This window comes from Ambystoma mexicanum, chromosome 3p (assembly GCF_040938575.1).
Source record: "Ambystoma mexicanum isolate Mex_15411 chromosome 3p, UKY_AmexF1_1, whole genome shotgun sequence".
Taxonomy (NCBI): Eukaryota; Metazoa; Chordata; class Amphibia; order Caudata; family Ambystomatidae; genus Ambystoma; species Ambystoma mexicanum.
The window spans coordinates 525,877,807-525,893,013 of NC_090925.1; positions in this window are offsets into that span (position 1 = coordinate 525,877,807).

Genomic DNA, 15,207 nt, shown 5'->3' on the forward strand with positions numbered 1-15,207 from the left:
ACCATAATAATAGACCATAACCTTGCCTTTCTAGCACACACTCATTACTACCATTATCAAGTCTCCCTAGTTATCTGGTGCCTGAGACAGTACAAAATGAAGTAATTAACACAAGTGATGGAAGTGCATCAGTTGAGAAGCAACAACCTACTAAAGGGAAAGAAGGTTCTATTGTAGAGAACAAATCGTTCCCTTCCATTGGTTTTATACATTTTGCATTAAAAATGTTACTTAAGTTGTGTGATCAATCATACTATCAGACTAAAAAAAACAGCGAGATGCTGGAATCACTGCTACAGTTACATGAGAATCCTTGTGTGCCAATTGTGGAAAAGACACTTAGTGAAGTCGCTAATGAAGTATTATGTTATCAGGCGCCTGCATGCCAACCTGCTATGGATTACGATGAAGCTGGTTACTCCTATAAATGTCACGGGGTCACCCCTTTCGTTTCTTACCCATAAGCAAAGAAGGCTGCGGTTGAAATGACGGAAACAACGCCTAGCACAGCCTTCCCTCCCAATTGGTATTGAAGATGGTATACATGAGATTAGCCAACCACTGAATTCCATGGTGGCTTGCTATGTAGTAATTAAAGCCAGAGCAAAGCCTCTGCGTAAACGTGAAAATAGGAGGAAAAAAGGCTATCAGTCAAAATGGGTACCTTAACCAGCTGGCTCACATCAGATAAAAAGATACGCAAGTAAAAATCTTCAGTGCCCAGTATTTTGCTAATTATTGAAAGATCCAACTCTGATCCTGGATGTGAAGACATTTCCCATGTGAGAGGGGGAAATCCCTGTAAAAATATCAAGGACGATGTATGTGCAGAGGGGAAAGTAGATAAAGATTGTACATCTCCCCTGAGAAACACAGTAGTAACCATTGGTGAAAAAATGGAAAGACATACCAAGAAACCGATAAATTGATCGATACTACTTGATTTATTTACCAAGATTCCCGCTCTACTCATTTTAAAATCTTGTGACTGATTTCATACAACCCCTAAAACGCCAATTTGGAGCTATCATACACATAAATTGCGTTTTTCCAGCAACAGCAACACTTAGTCGTACCCAGGAAGAATCCTTGGATTTCCTGGGATACGAATTAGATGCTGCAATACCCGAGTATGCTGCTTCTCCCCCATGTGAGCACTGTGGCACTTTAATGCCCAAAGTCTCTAGTTCTCCGACCATACAAACGGAAAGTGTGTCTTAAAATCAAGCTGGGTGGAAATGGCTTAAAGAACTGTTGGGACAGATGGAGTTGGCTCAGCCATGAGAGATTAAGATTGCATCTTGGAATACTAGAGGTCACACCCATTTTTTAAGACTGGTTGGCTCTCTTGATAGCCTTATTAAATTTCCCATATTTTTATTGCAGGAAACATGGCTTCTTAAGGACTACCACGTTGATACTCATTGTATTGATCAACGACAAGCGAAAAAAAGAGCAGGGTAGACCTTATGGTGGTCTACTAATAGGAATTAGCCACGATTTTAATGCAAGCGAAATACCAATCATGTCAGATAATGATAATGTATTAGCTGTCCAAATTCAAGCCAAAAAGGCAAAATCAGCTCCCAATATTCTAATCATTAATATTTATTCTCCCCCTACAAAAGAGTGCACGACAGAAATTCATGAGATGATTGGTACAGACATGATCATCCTTAGTGGTGATCTAATGCTCAATGTGGGGAATTGACTATGAAGGATGTATTTGACAACATACAGCCTACTAATGTAAAGATTAAATCTAAAAGTAATGTTAGAGGGAGAGTGTGGTCTAATTAGTTGAAGGATTGGGAGATATAGCCTCTTAATGGCCGAACTGCTAGTGATACACCTCGGAAATGTACTTGGAATAGCGGGGGAAAAATCAGCTACCTTAGAAATATGTGGGAATATGCCTGCACTTAATCTCATAAGTGACTTGGAAGTGATCTCAGTGCCTTATAGTGACCACCCCCTTGTCTCGGTTAAATTGAATATGTTTTTAACTTGCCTTAATGTGCGGGGTCCAACAAGCGATTCTTACAATAACATTGGCCCCCTATTTGAAACTGCACAAGCAATTGAACGATCAAATCATGGACCAATCAACACTGTTGGCAATGCTTAATTCCAAGATGGTATTTATAAAGGGCCATCCAATCCAATTTAGATACAAATACGGAACAAATCACAGGAATTCTACATAGTATAATTGACCCAATAATCCGGGATAACAATAAACAGCAGATCACGACAAACAGAAAGCTATTGACATAACAAATGGAGAAATTGCAGAGGATAGCGTGGGTTTACCTACACCTGAAAAAGAACAGCCGGAGAAGGTGGGTAAAATGAAACAAAGACCTGAAGGAAAAGGTGCTACAGGGCAGCGAGCCATTAGAAACTGGGAAGACCCCCTCATTCAGGGAGACAAGAAACTCAATCTGAGGAAGGAGATTCCATCTAAATGGAAGAAATTGTAGTAAATCCACCACCTACTGCTCAAAACTAAGGGAAAAGGAACAAGAATTGTGTAAGGGGAGGAGGATTTGGTCAGAATAGTGCCAAAAAGAAATGATATATCTCAAAATTGGGAGAGAGTGCGAAAAAAGCTCAGTCACCTCAAACAAAAAGAGAGCTGCTAAAAGGAATTTTGCTCAAGCAGAACAAACAAAAGAAATGGACATAACGATGTTAAAAACTAGACACCCTCCGAGAGTTAAAAAAACAAGTTTGTTAATAAGAAATGTAAGTGCCCCTAACAAGGAGGATCCTAGACTAAAGGAAAGTCAGGTTGAAGAACGACCCCATGGAGAAGTTAATGAGGCAACATCTATGAATGACCTGGAGGATTCTCTGCCTATTCCCAATAACCTGGCAGAGGATATAAATATAGAGGATGAGACAGAGGATCTTATTAACCTCTCTATCTACACCATTACAGAGGATGAGGAAAGTAGGTTGTCTAAAGACCAGAGGAGCCTTGAAACATCTGGCCGGGCACATGGACAGAATGATTGCAGTATCGTTGAATAAAGTGAGAATGCAGAATGAGAACACCTGTATGACTTAGCATTGGACTCAAAAAACAGAAAACATGAATTCCTAAACAGTGGAAAGATTCTTCGAAATGTACTAATTATCGTCCTATTTCTTTGCTAAACGTAGATGTAAAGATTTTTGCAAAAGTCATGGCTATGAGGTTACAAAAATATATAGGGGAATTAATAGGTGGTTCACAAGTGGGGTTATGGACAACAGACATGGATATGATAACATTAGGACATTATTGAATATAATAGGTTTGTCTCATGAGAAGGTGGAAGAAATACTCCTTATTTTCTATGATGCTGACAAAGCGTTTGATTTCGTGAATTGGTAATCTTACAGTACTTCGGATGGGCTTTGGTCCACAATTCTTAAATGCAATAGGCACTTTGCAGTATAATATTTTCAGCCAAAATATGGGTTAATTATGTTTTGTCTCAAGCTTTTCGGTTATACAGAGGAACTAGACAGGGTTGCCCACTTCGCCCTTCTTATTTAATTTAGTTCTTGAACCATTGTTGATATATCTCAGACAGGATCAAAATATTTGTGGGTGGAAGTTAAGGGATGTGGAGGTGAAAGTTCTGGCATATGCTGATGATCTGACAGTGGTTTTGACAAATCCGGAGATGGGGGGGGGGGGCGTTACTAAGAGATATGCTACAGGGAGTAGAGGAATTGTCTGGGTACAAGGTAAATTGGGGGAAAAAGGTGGTCTTTCCGCTTAAGATAAATCCACTAAATAGAAGATCCTTGGACTGGGATTGTCATTGGGCTGAAGTTTCGGTGAAATACTTCGGTATCTATTTAGTGTGTGACATTAGAAGAATGGTTGAATATAATGTGGGTAGATTAAAGGAAGTGGTGATTAAGGATATACAACGATGGGATAGGTTGCAATGCAATAAAAATGAGGTTACTGCCAAAGGTTTTATATTCAATCTCTCCCTCTCAGGTTTACTAAGAAGATGCTCAAGAACATTGACAAGTTTTTTTATGGATTTCTTATGGGGGAAGGGAAATAGGCCAAAGATTCCACAATTTATTATGATACGTAGAGCTAAAGATGGGGGTTTTGGCTACCCATTGTTGCAAAATTATCATCAGGGTTTCCTATTAAAAAAGGCTTTCTATTACTTCAGAGAAAGAAGGGATTCAGACCCTTACTGGCTTTTGATGGAGCGGGAGATGTTATATCCTTTTTCTGTGGATTGTTTATATTCATATGGAAGAATACCAAAATCTGGGAAGAAATTGGAAGCAATGGTAGTTTCGCGATCTGCTCTTGTTTCTTGGATTGAAGGGTGTGGACAGTATTTTTTTTATAATTCAGCGTCAATTTGGCTGAATCCAGGTTTGCAAATTGAAAATAAAATGCTTAATTGGAGAGGTTGGGACAACAAAGGTATTTTAAAGATAGAAGATTTTTGGAGGGGTGGAATGATGGCTCCGTTTGAGGATCTGGTTAGTTGTTATGGGTAGAACAACAGGGAGTTCAGGAGACATAGGTCTCTGGAGCAGTTGCTGAGGGAACGATTACAGATGTTGAATGGTCCTTTGAGTTGATGACCTCAAATCTGAATTATTTACCACACCACCAGGGACGGTTTCGACCTTTAAGTTGATGCCTTTACAGAACTGTATGTGTGACTCTTGGGACAAGCTGAGAATGGGAGTCAGAAATGGGAATGGAATTGTCTAAAGAATCGTGGAATTATGCTTGGAGAGTAGCGGTGAAAGTCAAAGCGGGTCTAAACCGGAGATACATCCATCAGCACTTTTTAGGACGTATTTATTGGACGCCTGTGAGAATGAATAGGAGAGAATTGGCAGATAATGACTTGTGTTGTGGGTGTAACTGCTCAAGAAGGACTTTCCAACATATGGTTTGTAGAGTGTTAGATTTTTGGAAGGATGTTTTGGATCGGGTCGATTTGGTGGCAAATGATTTATTCCCTCGAACTTTCAAGTCAGTAATATTTCTCTCGGTTGATAGTAGAAGAACAAGTTACTTACCAACTGTAACGTTCTTTCAACTGGATGTTCCTCCCACGTATTCCTCATCTTCTGATAAATCGCTATCTCCAGTTTCGCTGCTTCGGAAAAAAAAAATCTCGGCAGAGGGCACTGTGCTTGAGGTCGTGGCGTCGATTGTCCCTCGACGGACTCTGTACACTGTCGACGTCACCGATGGTATAAATAGCTAGAGCTGCGCCCGTTGCTTCAGTTCTGTTTTTCGATGAACATATAGGAGGAACACCCAGGCGTGCCCCATGACAGATACATTCTTCGTGAGAGGAAAGTGTAAGAAAACGTAAACTGTACTGCGGGGTAGGATGGGAGGGTCGATGAGGAATACGTGGGAGGAACATCCACTCGAAAGAACGTTACAGTTGGTAAGTAACTTGTTCTTCGAATGGATTGTGTCCTCCCACGTATTCCTCATCTTCTGATAGACTCCCATAGCAGTGGCAATTTTGGAGGTGGGAGTACTAATTACAGTTTTCATGGACAGAATGCAGAACTGCCTTGGCAAATAACCCCTCATTGGAGGAGGCAGTATCCAAGCAGTAATGCTTGATAAAAGTATGCATAGTTTTCCAAGTTGCAGCTGAACAAATATCTGCTGCCAGAACTCCCCTCTTTAGAGCCGCAGAAGTAGCCATTCCCCTTGTAGAATGGGCTCGAAGCCCATCTGGTGGGTCTTTTCCCGCCTATCTGTAGCATTCATTTATGGCCAAAATGATCCTGCGGGATATGGTCTGTTTTGTTACTGATAAGCCCAGTTTATGACCAGTATAACCCACAAACAGTTGGTCATCTTGTCGTAATTTAGACATCCATGAGATGTAAAAAGTAAGAGCCCTCTTGGGATCTAGTCTATGCAGTCTCTCCTCTTCCTTGCTCAAATGAGGAGGATAAAATGTTGGTAGTATAATTTTTTGTGACAAATGGAAGTCTGAAACTACCTTTGGTAAAAAGGAAGGTTTAACCTTAAGGACTACCTTATCCTTATAAAAAAAACAGTATATGGTGGTTTGCATGAGAGAGCCTGAAGTTCACTAACCCTGCGGGCCGATGACAGGGCCACAAGGAGGACAGTTTTTAGTGTTAGAAGCCTCAATGGACAGGCGTGCAGAGGCTCAAAAGGTATGCAAGTCAAAAATGTTAGTACTAAATTTAAATCCCAAGTTGGGACATGAAAAGGTACTGGAGGGTATACGTTAGTAAGCCCTTTTAAGAATTGAATGATTAATGGTATTTTGAAATATGAAACCTCTTCCGAGGTGCGCTTGAAAATGGACAGCGCAGCAAGGTATCCTTTGACTGTTCCTATCTGGAGCCCCAGATTGGCTAGATGTAATAGAAAGGAGAGCACTACTGGAGTGCCACATTGAAAAAGGTCCACATCCTTATCTTTGCACCAGTTACTAAACCTGTTCAGCGACATTGGTACAAAGATTTAGTTGCTGGCCTTCTGGCCGAAAGCAAGACTTCCATTACGTCATCCGGAAGATCCCAATCCTTGTATCTCAACCTCTCAGAAACCATGCGTGAAGGTTGAGTGTCTTGACCTCTGGATGGAGAACCCGACCTTCCTCTTGCGAGAGAAGATCCTCTCTTTGTGGAAGACGTATTGGAGGGCAGATGGACATGTCTAGAAGGTCCAGGGTACCACGTCCTCCTGGCCCAATCCGGGGCAATTAGGATCATGGTTTTCATGAACTTTCTCAACCTCCTGATTACTTGAGGAATCACGGGGACTGCGGGAAACGCGTACAGCAGTGGAAACTTCCACTCCACTATGAATGCGTCTCCCAGAGCTCCTCTTTGAGGAAATTCCCTTGAGCAGTACTAATCGCACTTCCGGTTGATCGCGGTGGCGAACAGATCCACTTGAGGGGTTCCCCAAAGGGCGAAGATCTCCAGAAGGACTTCCTGAGCCAGCTCTCACTCGTGAGAGACCGTGCTCTGCCTGCTCAGAGCGTCTGCAGCCGTGTTCTTCTCTCCGGCTAGGTGAATTGCCGATAGAGAGATTCCTTCTCGTATTGCCCAGAACCATAGCTGCATTGCCTCTCTGCACAGTGGTAGTGACCCTACTCCTCCTCTTTTGTTGAGGTAGTACATGGCCACCGTGTTGTCCGTCATTATCAGGACATTCTTTCCCTATACAGAGGGCAGAAAGTCCTTCAGAGCTAGTCAGATTGCCCTCAGCTCCAAAAGGTTGCTGTGTAGTTTGGACTCCGATGGAGACCAACGACCACTGATTGTCAGATCGTTGGTGTGTGCTCCCCACCCCGTGAGTGAGGCGTCCGTCACTACTGTTATCTCCAGCCATGGTTGCCAAAAAGATTCTCCCTTGAGAATGTTGTTGTTGCAAGCCCACCATACAAGATCCTGAGCAACTGCGCTCGGGACTTGCAGAAGATCCGACATATTGCCTGAGAACTGGGACCGCTGAGTTCTGAGTGCCCATTGAAGGGATCTCATTCTCAACCTGGCCTCTGGTACTAGGAAAATGCAGGATGCCATGAGGCCGAGCAACCTGAGAAAAATCAAAGGCCGGTAGACATTGGGATTCTGGAACTTCGTTACCATCTGCTGGATGTGGAGAGCTCTCACTTCGGGAGGCGAGGCTTTTCCCAAGGAAATATCCAAGACTGCTCTGATAAACTGGAGCTTTTGGGATGGTATCATATGGGACTTCTTGAAATTGAGGGAGAAGCCCAATTTGTGGAGGAAGTGGCAAGTGATCGAAAGATGTTCTTGAGCTTGTTTTGGAGAACTTGCTCTGATCAACCAGTCGTCCAGGTAGGGGTAGATGTGAATACCCCCTCTCCTGAGACTCGCTGCCACAACTGCCAACTGTTTGGTGAAAACCCTCGGGGCGGAGGTCAACCCGAATGGCAGAACCCGAAACTGATAATGAGAGTTGCCAATCACGAACCTCAGGTACTTTCTGTGCTTTGGATGGATTGGCACATGAAAGTAAGCATCCTGAAGATCCAAAGATACCAACCAATCTTGGAGTTGGAGAGCCTGAAGGATCTGAGAAAGAGTGACCATCTTGAACTTGTTCCTCCTGAGGAACTTGTTCAAGTTTCTTAAGTCCAAGATGGGTCTCAGTCCTCTGTCCTTTTTTGGGATGAGAAAATATGGGGAGTACCAACCCCTGTTCCTCTTCGCTACAGTTACCTGTTCTATGGCACCTTTCTCTAGCAGGGTTAAAATTTCCTGCAACAGGAGCGGGTCTGGAGTTTTTACTGAGCTGGCTCCCAGTGGATGATTCTGAGGCCTTTTTTGGAAGGGAAGACAGTAACCTTGAGCTACTGTTTCCAGTGTCCAAGCATCTGAGGTAATGCCCCGCCATTCCATCAGATGCTGAGATCCTGCCTCCCACTGGTGTTTTGTGCAACAAGGTCTCAGAGGGATTTGGAGGCGGCTGCAGGAGTTGCTGAGGGTACAGATGCCGCTGCTGAGGCTGATTTTTGCACCTCTTCCTCGTGCTCCACGAGGGAAGTTTATTTTGCCCCTTTGAGAAGCGTGTCCTCTTCCTCTACCAAATGAGGAGTAGTAACGAAAAGAACGACCCCTCCAGGAAGATGAGCCGGAATAGGGTTTTAGAGGCTGGCGCATGGAGGCACTAAGCGATTTAGCTGCCGCTTTCGAGGTCTGAAGTTTTTCTAGGTTTTCATCAGCCTTACTGTCAAACAGCCTCGAACCAATCAAAGGGCATGTTGAGGAGTCTGGCTTGCACGTCTGGCGCAAACCCCGACTTCCTCAACCACGCAAATCTGCGTAGCACAATGCTGGACCTGTTGATACTATCAGCAGTATCCAGTCCAGACTGGAGACATCCCCCCATTGCCTCCTTACCGTCTTTGACTATATTCAGGAAGCATTCCCTTTCCTCGCCTTCCGGAATATGCTCAGCCGCTGCCGGAAATACAGTCCTACAGGGCATGGGTAAAACTGGCCAGGGTACAGGTGACATTTGTCGATTTAAGGGCCATACTGCTTGAAGTGAAAACTTTACGTGCCCAGGCATCAACTTTTTTATCCTCTCTATCTGGAGGGATAGTGGGATATGCAGTTTGCTTTGATGTCAATGCTACCTGAATAACTAGACTTTCTGGAGTCGGATGCCTATCTGCAGCAGCAATGCTCTCAGGCTTTTCCCAGTTTTTCTCCACCCTCCTCTGAAGAGCCCTGTGAAAGGGGAGAACTGGATCTTTTTGAGGACCTCTGACAATTATATCCGTCATGTCATCTTGTTCAAAAACGGGTGAAGTGTTACTCCAACCCATATACTCAATTACCCTGAGTCTGCATGTTCTGCAGGATCAGGTCTGGCAAACTCTAATTCTGTCAAGGTGTCAATTCCACTGGCAGAATGTAGAGTGTCACTCAGGTCTCTCATTTTGGACTCTTGATCAATGAGTTCCTCAGTAAGTTGTTTTGTGCCATATGAAACTCCAAAGGGAGTAACTTCCTCTTCCTCCGAGCCAGATTCCTCATAAATTGAGGACATGGACTTAAAAAGTCTGTCCTGGGCAACGGAGTAAATCTTCTTTCTTCCTCTACCATATGCGTCGAAGGAATGGAAAAATCCTTCGAAGTTGTCGAAGGAATCTTCGATGACTTCGAAGATGACTTCGATACAGGCGTCAAGGTTATTTTTGGTTTCGATGCCGAAATGTTCGACGCCGATGAATTCGTCGAACCCTTTGACGACTTATGTTTATATGGCACCGGAGAGGTGCTCGACTCTCGAAGAGTCCTCGACAACTTGCCGTTGACTCGAGTTTTTCGAGTATCCTCGACACCACCGGTTTTTACCAACGTAGTCTTAGACTTCCCTTTGTCGTCCAATGGAGTGACCTTAGGGGTATGGCTCTTCTGAGGTTCATTCGAGGGGGTTGAGGCCGCATTCTCGAATACCTCCATCATCTTTTTACGAAATTCTTCCCATTTTCTGGGAGAATCCGATTTTGTCGGACATCGAATTTCCTCGGTCGACTCGGAAGATGATGATGGAGATCTATGTCTCCTCTTCATTTTTTTTTGGACGTTTGGACGAGGAAGAAGAGTGTCTCGATCTACTCCTAGATCAAAGTCGCTTTCTTATGTTTTTTGGACGTAGCCTTCTTAGAGGCTTCCCTCCCCACCAACAGTTTACCTCTACTCTCACGAAGAACTTTTTTGGTCATGGATTGGCAGGAACCACAGTCGTCGGTCCGGTGACTGGAACCGAGACACCAGAGACAAATCCAGTGAGGATCCGTGATCGACATTTTCGATCCACAATCTACGCACTTCTTGAACCCAGTCTTGGGTGTCGAAGAAGACATTTTCTTCACAGAAAATCTCAAGCGCGCCATTCTCGATAGTGAAGCGATCGGAAAAACGGAACTGAAGCAACGGGTGCGGCTCGAGCTATTCATACCATCGGTGATGTCGACAGAGTACAGAGTCTGTCGAGGGACAATCGATGCCACGACCTCGAGCACAGCACCCTCTGCCGAGAATTTTTTTTTCCGAAGCAGCAAAGCTGGAGATAACGATTTTATAATGAAGGTGTGGAAATCTAGAAAAAAGCAACTATAAAAATTGGATTTCAGATATGCAAACACTTTCATGGTACGAAAAGACAAGCTCTTAAGCGTGATAGGGAGGTTGAATATGACGAGATGTGGGGATCGTTTAATGGTTTGATTAAAGTGTAAGACTTGCTCTGTAGGTGTGACAATGACAACGGGGGTTGGGTGGTGGGAGGGTGTTTGTCTTGTCTACTGTGTTGTCTCTGTTATGGCTTGTAGTTGAAGTGAGATGTGGGGGTGGGTATGTTATGGTAATGTGATATGGCAATTGGTAGTGGCATGTGTTATGTAGAAATTGACTGCTAATCTATTCTCACATGTATGTTCTTCTGTTTTATAATTTTGTGTAAATATGTTAAATAAAGTTTGAAAAAAAAAAGAAAACTCTCCTGGTTGAAAGTCCAACCAAAACACCAAAAAGTAAAAGGCAGATGTCCTCTGCAACGGAGGAGGAGTTAGAGGGCCAGCCAACTAAATTTTACCCCTTAAAACCACTAAGGAGGACAAAAAGTGAAAATCGCCCTTTTTTTAAGCTAGAGCAAAAAATAGCAAAAGTGAAAAGCCCATCACGGGATCTAAGGAACTTAACAAGATCGCAGGAAAATAGGGGCCAGGCGGGCCAAACGTCCTGCCAAAGGAGCAGGGATTATAAAGACACCACCGTCCATCGGTTACTTTTGCAAAGAATTTTAAAGATAAATGATGAACTTATATTAAATAGGGCGAACATCCTCCGTTGAATACACTGCATACAGGCCTTTAGGGGCATAGAATCCAATGATTTTCACTCAATTGAATTGCCAGAAGAGGAAAGGTTGGACAAAGTTGTAATCTATGTGTCCACCCTCGGGAAGAAAAATGTATTGCTGTAAGAGGGTGGGAGACTTTTGCAGATGGGATTTTCACATTACAATTATGATGCTTAGACTAGGAGCCCAATTGGATCAAAGGGCAGACCCATGGATACCACCCCAAACAAAACAGTGGGTAAGGTAGATCAAATAAGGACACAGCCTTTGAAAAGGCATTACGCAAAGAACAGAAGAGTTAAGTCCCAACAAAAAAAATCTTAATTATCGCATCACAGTCAACAACTGAAGGCAATAGAACTACAGATCCCAGGCTAAGGATGAAAGGATAGCAAATAAAGAAATCAACTGGGAATGGCTGGCTGGCAGGGGCATTAGCGGGGGGGAAGATTCATCAGCATAGCGTCCAAAAATAAATGAGTTGGCAGACAAGTATTCGGAGGCTCATTTTAGGGACATTATGCTGGTCTCCCACCTCTTCGGAAAAGGGGACTTAAATTTCAAAGAGTACGATATATAGTGCGTCTGCAAGACACATGGCTGCGAGATCCACCGTTATTGGATGGTTATTCAGTTTTCATAAATCCAGCGACTAAGAGAGAGAGTGGCAGTCGAGCAGGCCTCTTATTGACACTGAAAAAAAAAGGTAATCTTTGTAAAAGGCCCATCACCGCTAATTCAGGCGATGTTAATATCCACAGGGCCGAGTGAAAATAAACCCATAAGGAAGCTTTTGATACTAAATTAATATTGGAACATCGTCTTAGTTGCAGCGGAGGGATTTGAAAGAACGGTTCATAACTTGATTGGAGGAAGCAATGGGAAGTTGGAGTAACCTGGATATCCTAATATGTGGAGATCTCAATATCCACTGCTTCCATAAAAGGAACAAGCTTGATAAAGGAAGCTTTGTCTTTTGCAATACCCCCCCAAGAAATCCGAGGACTTGTGTGGAGGACGGAACTGGAAGAAAGAAACGTTTACATAGTGAACGGCCACACTGAAAGGGACATCCCCGCTTAATGCCACCTGGACGAGAGGCAACGAAAAAAAGATACTCTATTATATTTTTGCTGCCGAAATTAAATATGCGAATTTAAGTAACATGAATGTGACAATGACAGATTCTAGTGATCATGGAATCCTAAGTGTGAAAATTAAGGGATGGCTGGGGGTAAATCCTCTGAGCATGGACAACAGCCTTTTAGTCAAACCTGAAAGAAATAGATTAACAATCCAGAAAGAACTGCAGGAAGTCAGACAGAAGGAGGTCCTACAAAGTGGAAATGCGTCAGGTCAACAGAATTTTATGGCTTTCAGCGAAGTCAGGAGGAAGGGCAGTCGCACTTCTTTCTCAAAGCTGCATGCTTTTGATGGGGCTGTAGCCCAAAAGAAAAAAGATCTTAAAAAGGCACATTTGAGATTTAAAAAAAAAAAATAAATGAAAGATCTAAAAGACACTCAGTGTAAAACGCCTAAAACAATCCTACAAAAACTTGATGAAAAATCATTAAGTGGGCAATGCTTCAAAGGGACCTTGAAAAATGTTACATATAGTTTCAACGAAAAATACTGCAGAAATATGGAGCACTTCATTGCACTATTTTCCTCAGACCAAGATGATATCAAGGAGGAAGGAATGACTAAGGAAGCTTGGTTATTCCCGACTGCTAAAGAAGCCATCGTTAATCTCATCAAAACTGCTAGCAACTTAAGGGCGGCCGGCCCTAATGGCATTACTAATTGCATATTCAAGAAAGACCCAGAAAAATGGTCGAACTGGATGTGTGATTGTTTCAGAGAGATCAAAAGAACTAAGAAGATCCCGGCCTCTTGGACCGCCTCCATAGTCGTCCCGATATTCAAGAAGGGCAATAGGTATAATCCAAGTAACTATCGGCCTATCGCCTTCTTGGATGTAATGGGAAAGATATTTGGAGCACTTATATTGAAGGCCCTTCCAGAGTGGAGTGGAAAAGTAGATCAAAATGAGCAATGGCAGGCAGGCTTCGTTAAGGGCTTCAGGACTTCCTTACACTTTTTCCTAATTAACCTGCTGAAATCTAGAGTAAAGCAAAAGAACACAGGAAAAATCTCTCTCGCCTCAATTGACCTCGCCCAGGCGTTCGACACTGTTGAGAGACCAAGGCTATGGGAGAAGTTAAAACTTTGGAATTGCCCACAGGACATCAGAGAAGTTTTGACCTCACTATATTCTAACACGGTTTTGCAGGTCAGATTGAATAGAACAGGCAATCTATCAGACCCCATAAAGACATCTAAAGGCCTAAAAACAGGGCTGTACTCTATCTCCGGCTATGTTTAATCTTTTTTATCTCCGATATGGACAACGAGTTTAAAGAGGTTAGATGTTTCCCACCAAGAATTGAAGGGGAGCCGCTGAATCGCCTGCTTTATGCAGACGATTTATCCTTCTCGATCAAACACAGGTGGGGCATACGTCGAAGCGAATGGTCCAAAAATTAAAGTAGCAAAAGCAAGAGTCTTGTCACTGGGTGGCCGACTTGGTCAAAGGATCTTGACAAAACCATCCTGGTACTTAAAGGGAGAAAAGATTAGTGAAGCATCAGCAACTACCTATTTAGGAATTAGCATAAATAACAGCGCAGCGGATGCTCAAAGAGAGGATATTCTACCAAGTAAAACTAGGAGTCAATCGACTGAAGGTGGCTCTGACATTGATGTATGGAGCGGAGGCGTCTTTCACTCTTTCAGCAGCAATATGGGCCAAACTGGAGGGCTTATTCTGGAGAGAAGTTCTCGCCTTGCCAGCTGGTTCGCCTAGCCAGTTAATTAGGGAAGAGTTGGGCTTAACATCATTATATCACTGTATGGAAAACATTATCCTTTTATCATAAATGCCTTCTGGGATTAAAGAAGGGAGGATTCAATGTCTTGAATAAAGATACAAAAAGGAATTAAAAAATTCTATTAGTGGCTTGGAAAACAGCTTGCACTGCAATATTGCATGACTTAAACACTTCAGAAGATGCCCTAAAAAGGAACCCAGGCAAGGTAAAGCAAAAGCTATTTGACCAGGATTGGATTGTTGCAAAAGAAAAGGCGAGATCACAAACTATATGGTCACCAGGATCGGGAATGTAGACCTAGGGGTAAAGTACCAAGATACTTGGAAGGGTTCCCCTGTAGTGCACTCGGAAGTCAATTTATGCGACTCTGTATGAACTTGATGCCAACTAGAGAACTGACGGAAGCAAGAAAAGCTAAATCACTGAGGAAGGATGAAAGCAGACTGTGCAAAGGAAACAGAGAAATGCTGTATAATTTGTCTCCGATATGCCCGGTTCTACGATTGCAAAGAACTAGATGGATTGGAAGATTACTAATAAAAGCTTCAACATTGTCAGCGGAGGTCTGGTGGCGCCTTTTACTTCAAGGAGCTAAGAGTTTCTGTAACATTGCCGCCATTGACGTTCTTGAAGGAAGTATTTGTGATGCTGGAAAAAGAAGCAGGTCATTAAGGCGTGAAGCAGGACCAAAATTTGAGCCATATTGCTTTTTTATCAGTTATTTGTTGGGGTATATCCCCCTGTGGAGATGCAAACAATTTTCTTTTAACTTGTGTGTTTTGGTTTAATATATTTTGAGATTGTAGCTGTAAGGTTTGACTTTTAAACCAAATGCTAAAAAAATGTTTTAAAAAAACAACATTGTTAATCTATCACTGAGAAGGATTTTTAAATGACCCGAGTAAAGCCTCTGTTGAT